This window comes from Ornithodoros turicata, chromosome 2 (assembly GCF_037126465.1).
Source record: "Ornithodoros turicata isolate Travis chromosome 2, ASM3712646v1, whole genome shotgun sequence".
NCBI classification, from domain to species: Eukaryota; Metazoa; Arthropoda; class Arachnida; order Ixodida; family Argasidae; genus Ornithodoros; species Ornithodoros turicata.
This window is the reverse complement of record NC_088202.1, coordinates 125552329-125558777: the sequence shown is the minus strand read 5'-3', so window position 1 is coordinate 125558777 and position 6449 is coordinate 125552329. Positions and strand designations below refer to the sequence as shown.

Here is a 6449-nt window from a genome sequence, read left to right as displayed (position 1 = left end):
ATCGTACGCTATCGCCTTTGCGTACGTAAGTAATAGCGCGGTGGTTCTGCGCAATGCGCGAAGCTTTATTTATGTTTTGCACGTGCGCAGAACCATCAGCGCTATCCCTTACGTACGAAAAGGCGATAGCGTAAGGCGCACTAAAACTTACTAATGATACGTTATCACACTTTGCAATGGCGCACCACTCTCTGTGAGTGCCAAAGTGTCACAAGGAGGTCCACGCCACCCCATTTTCAAGAAGCCACGATAGCGTTGGTTGATTGGTCTAAAGAAAGGAAAATGTGCAGAGATGGGGAACGGCAGCATTCTGACTGAGTGAGGGTTGACTAGGAGTGTGCTGTCGGGTCAAATTCCGTTTTGCTGCTGTACAACAACGGTAGGCTGCTTACAACATCACCACCACCACCTCCACCATTTCGCTTTCTTTTGTCGCACTTCCTCTTTTTCAAGGTTTTGTGTCATTCAGCAAGCTACTTTTAGGCAAGTTACACGAAGAGAAAGAAACCAGGACGAAACCAAAACAAGCAAAGGACGTTTTTGCAACGTGGGTTTATTTCAACATGATTATGATAATATATACGGGTTTATCGAAGGCCACGCCAGTTTATCTTTCCTTTTCACTAATACGTTCACATTCCCGAGCCACGATGATAGCAAATGACTCACGGGGTCACCTGTCACGTGAGAAATGCAGTGATGTAGAGCATGTGTCTCCTTCCAGTCTTGTTTTCCTGTCGCACGCGGGGGTTTCCTCCCTCTGGTAGCTGGCAATGTGTTTGAGAAAATCGCCCAATCAGCGCGTGTCACAGCTGAGAGACCGCTTCTAGGGAGAGGCCCGTCGTCCAACTGCGTCAACTGAGCGTGAAGTTGGTGCCCCAAGATACGCGGCGGCCCTGAAAAAGACCAAGGCGCGAGAACTCTGGAAAGCGGCATTAATAACCCGACAATCTCTTCCCAGGTCTTCCTCCGCTCCCTGATAGTTGGGATTAGCAGTCGAATTGGAGTGCTTGGATTCTTCACGCTCAAGAAACGAAGTAATTTATACGAGTTTCCCGTTTCTTGTTTTAGAAGAGTAGGAGGGAATGGGAATAAATAAATAAATTATGCGCGGCTTTGTTGCCCACTATATACACCGAACTGTATACATCGTGCGCAGGGCTTTTATATGCGTGACATTCGCAGATTGCAGTAATTGAATGCCAAAGCAGACGCAAACGAACACAGTGTGCATGAGTTCAACTAAACAGCTTTAATTGCAACGCAGTAACTTAACGCCCCGAATGACTTCGTGTTGGCATTAGTGACTAGTTAGCATTAAAAAGCTGTGACCACGGGAAATATTGCAACTTAACAAGCTGACATCATGCTCGGGTCTTGTGTGTCATATCATGCGCGATTGATATTTCAAAAACACATCATTATCATGAATCCAACTGCACCATGTGTAGGCATAATTTATTTCGCCTGTATAATTTATGTTAGTAGCAGCAAAGACTTACTTCGCTCTCGCAGTATGTACCTTAGTTTTCTTCTTTGTCGAGGTATATTTGCTCATCGTTGACAAACGGTGCTCAATTAGAGAGCAAAGGGGTGCGGGAAGCATGAGACATGTGGGTATCATGAGTATGATGAGGTCTCACTTCCCTACGTTCTCATCGGCTAACGGATGCGCCCTACGTCACACACGGGCAGACTGTGTTTAAAACAAGCCCATGTAGCTAAGGCAGACTTAGGAAGCCTGTTGTTTACTCCATGGATTGGGCCTCCCATCACTCTGACTCCATTATGCATTTAGGCCTTGCCGGACTTGGCTCGTTGCCATGTGGATTCTCTATATGCTACGTAATTTCGCTTCGTGCCGAATTATAATCCAGCCAGCATGGAAGAAACTGCTCTTCTATTTTAAGTCTTACCTCAGCGGGTGATCATTCGTCTTTGTCAAGCATTCCGGGGCCCAGCACGGTCAAAGAAATAAAGAGGGTTGTATACGGGAGAAACGCCGGGAGAGGGGAATCAAAATCTCCACGTTCAAGATTATCAAGGAACGGACGTGGCTCATGATGAATGGCGCCAGGGACGGGACCATTCATCAAATCCGGGAGGAGCACCCCCCCTCTTCGCCCTGGGGCGGCCCCTTTCGTGCAGTCCCCCTCTTATTCACCAGTTCTCCTCGCTGTTATATAAAGTAGCTCGCGCTTTCTTTCCCCGGGAGCCTCGCATGAATTTAGGTTGCTCATCACAGCCTTTTCTGCGGCTTCCTGGATGTTCGGGCGCAGGCTGTAATTGGAGATGCTCACATATAAATCATGATGCGGACCATTGTAAAAATGAAGCGCACTTTGGGAACATTTGACATGAAAGAGTGAGAAAGGGGCACAGAACGTAAGGTTAGTTTGTCAGCATAGATATGTCTTCAGTTTCCATTGTCGTCCATACTTTTGGTTGGTTGTGAGTGCACGATGTTGCACAGTTTCCCTGTATTCGTGAGACAATATTACTTGCTCCTACAAAACTCACCAATAGCCGTGAGACTCCCGCGTTCTTCAAAGAGAGCTTCACCACATAGGACGCTGAAGGTTAACCTATTGATTAACCTGCTGATTTGCGGAAAGTGCCTGGTGTACGTCTTACTGCGACAATTCATGTGTGCACAGTTGGCACCAAAAGGCGTACGCCTCCCGTTTTCAGCAAGTTAGAAAGATGCCGATCTTATTGTGGATGATGGTTGGCTGAATAGAATATTTATTTCACTTGTCTACGAAATATTCGAAGTATCACAAAGCCTGACTGCTGAAAAATCTCAGACTAGTGCGCCACTAGGTTGGCTAGGAGTGTTTACGTCAGTGCACTGGTGTGACATATACAGATGGGCGTTTTTTGTTTTTTTGTTTTGGGGGGGGGGGGCAGTTTTGCTTACATTATTACAAAACTCATCACCACAGTGCACCCGGCATTCTGCCGTGTTACAGCTTTTACAGAGTCATTATCCACATGCAACGCTCTCGTACCAGACGGCTATCCTACGACAGTTACATTCCCCCGTCCACAAAATACAGTTTACTCGCGTCCCACCGGCTCGCAACACGGTAAAATATATTTGTCGCTATCCTCCTCGCTCCGTAAAAGCGCAACAAACCGCATTACACTCTTTCTGAAGGCCATAAAACCCCCTCCTTAACGCGCAGCACAGGAAGAGGGCAGTTTACTTGAGAGCACACGCTCACAAACGCACACACGGGTAAACTATCAATACCGCGAATGACTTTCCCCTCACCCTGCTCTCTCCGCTGCGTTTTTACGACCTTTGCGCGGGATGATGTTACAGCGCTTCAAACGCTACTCCAGTTTCAGTGGAGCAGCAGCTAGAAACACCTGCCCGGCTGTGTGTATACGAAAATTGGGACATTGCAAACCCGTGAGAAAAAACGTTTCCGCACCACGCCTGGCCCGGAGCCGCCATTTTCCCCCTCGCCCGACAGCTCGTCGTCGCTGCGCAGCAGGCGGCTGCCATCTTGGAATCGAGCCGCCGCTCGAATTGAAGCGACAGCCAATGTTTTGATCGGCGAAATTCAGGTAAATCGTCACGTTTTCTCAGATCATGAACGACTTTCGCGACCGGGTTGGCTGAGGACTTTACCGGAAGGATCCTGCATGTCGTAGAGCGCGGAAACGGGTGTACAAATTTGGGTTTGACGTGAAACGGCGTTTAGGGTTACCTCAAGAGGTCATGGCGTCCCTCGGCGCTGGCTGGCGATTGCGCGCAGTGAAAGCATGTTGCCGGGTAAATACAGGTACATCAACGTGTTCTACACGAATAAACATTGTTGTACATCGAGTGTCGTACGATACATTTTTCTCCATCGCACACACATGCGTACGGACACGTCGGTGACACATCTCGTAAATCTGGGAATATCGGCGCTTGTGCCTTTTTATTGCCAAACATTTTGAAAACAGATGCAGTTAATATGTGCCAATATTACTGCACCGGTAATGTGTTTTTAGTTGAATGCAAGATATACGTTTCATCCTGTGAAGTTAGCCGTGAAGCACCAAAATAGCAAGAAACAAAAACATCGATGTTCTAATACTTTCATATGCTTCAGTAATAATGCTATATTGCTTTATTGATAGCATCATTCATCATCTCAAAACGAAAGATGACGTTGTTGTTCCCTACCATTAAGAGCTGTGAAGAATTGAAAATTTTGCCATAATAATAATAATAATAATAATAATAATAATAGTAATAACGGTAATACTAATATTTAATAACACCAATATCAGGTTTTATTGATGCACAAGAACAGTCAAAGTGCACCTACACAGGTATGTCCGGATACAAATTTATATATACAAAGTGATTGCACAAAGATAATAGGTATTTGAATGACAGTGTTTATGAACGTATATAACAATGATATGCCGCAAACTGATTCAAGTAAGTACTACAACGCTACCACAATGGAACAGAATTGTAATGCAGTGTTATATCATTGTTTTTTTTCTAGATGCTTGTTCTATGTTGCAATCCGTGATGAATCACTAAACGATGAAAACAAATGAGCGAATCGCAAGACAGGTGCCGCTTTTCCGGTGCTCACTTAAGACACATGGATTGGAGTGTTAAACAAAAAGTGTGAGACACAGAAAAAGCACTGTCGAAGATTGAATGTTGGTTGTCAATTCCACGGGAGTCAGGCGCTGGGAAAGAAAGGTGTAGTATATATATTTCGGGATTATTCACAAGTGAGCACGAGGCACTTACTCCTCATTTACAGATCACTATGTATATAGTGTCGTGTGTGTCCTGTGACTGTGTCAATCGCACTTTAGTCGCACTAAAGTGCACGGTTGAACCGGACAGTTCACCCGAGCTATGTTGTGTAATGAACGTGTGCTTCTTTGTCACAAATAGTAAATGTTCTTGCGTCGCACCTCTGTACTCTCTAATGGTACTGGCATCTTAAATTGAAGGGGACACGTAGAAAGCCATCCTGATCCGTTGCATATCCATCAGAAAGAATTACATTAAAACATCGTTCTCGAAGTCATTACCCTTCTATCCTTACTCTTATCATTTCCTTCCTTCATTCTTTATTTCATTTAATTTTTTCCCCTTTATTCCATATTGCCTAATTTGGCTCCGAACTTTTCTGTATGCTGCGAAAAACTTTACTACCGTCTAAGATTTCAAATACAAAAAAGAGAGAAAAAGTGTAGAACCATGGTCTGAACGTGGTTCGTTTTTGAGCAAGCAAAGACAAGGCAACATATATATAAAAAAAGCACAAACACAGGCACTAATGAGTCTAACTTCTCTCGCGTGCCAAAGAAAAACGAATCGCGCACCGTTCAGTTCGCTTACTGCGCAAAAGAAGCGTTTTCAGCAGGGGTTTCTGGCACTGGAATTAATCTTAATTAGGGTAACGAGCTCCTGAAAGGCCTTTCCTATTAAGAATTATTTGTTTTCCTTCTTTTTAGTTAATATACACAAAGTTTTACATTTCGGTGGCCACGCCACGTGTGTATGCGTTCTCGCCTGCATGGGCATGAATGTCCGAGCATGCTTTGTCGTTCGTTACGCTGTCGATCGTTACGTCGCACAGCAGCGGGAATCTCCATTGTGATTCGCAACGAAGAAGGCCAGGTTCATTCCATGTCAAACTTTGAGAACCCTGCACGTGAATCTCTCAGAAAACTGCGTTGAAACGTTTGTGCGAATATTCGTCGAAGCTTATAATTCCATATTCGATTCGATTTCCGAATCGAATATGGAATTGTATATTCGAATTTCGAGTCGAATGTTTCTTCCGAACCGGATATATATTTGAATAGTTAAGCTGCACACGTAAGGTCGGCACAAGAGAAGAAATAAAACGAAGTGAGAGCTATACTTCATATCGCGTATTGCATGCTCTGTACATGTTTATATCTGTACATGCGCTACAAAGTTTGTCTATATCAAAGTGTAACTATATTCGCTTCGTGTTCGCTATACGTTTTCATAAACTGTAATTATTCCGACATCTCTACGCTGCACGCGCATGTGTGACGTTTCGTTTGATGATATCTGTCGCTACATGTCGTTGTATGTTGCAATATGTCGATGTAACATTTTCTGGATGATGAATGGGCAGGAGTGTGTGCGATATCCTGCACTCCGAACACAGTATTCACTGCAAAGCGCGCTCACAAATCATAACCAACAGTCATTCAGAATTCGTGAGTTGTTGAAAATGGGTGTCGTGCACATCTTTGTGGCAATTTGAATTTGAGGCTACGGATTCATGAAACAAAAAGGCACACCTCGATTTCTCATCCAATGAGAAGCAAAAGAACTGTATCATTCGACGTAGTGCATGGTTGTCTCAGAATATGTTTTGTGATGAAGCCCTGTCTTGAAAGTGTCAAACGGCGTAGGGATACGATATTCCATGATAGGA

The 6449-nt window shown here is 44.5% G+C and overlaps 1 long non-coding RNA gene across 1 annotated transcript in view; it reads right to left on the bottom strand.

The window, feature by feature from the left end:
- Positions 1–543: 543 nt before the first annotated feature.
- Positions 544–6449, bottom strand: part of LOC135386065 (uncharacterized) — a 44221-nt gene continuing 38315 nt past the window's right edge. Inside the window, exon 3 of the long non-coding RNA XR_010420581.1 lies at positions 544–896. This is a non-coding gene — a long non-coding RNA (uncharacterized LOC135386065). The remainder of the gene's footprint in view (positions 897–6449) is intronic.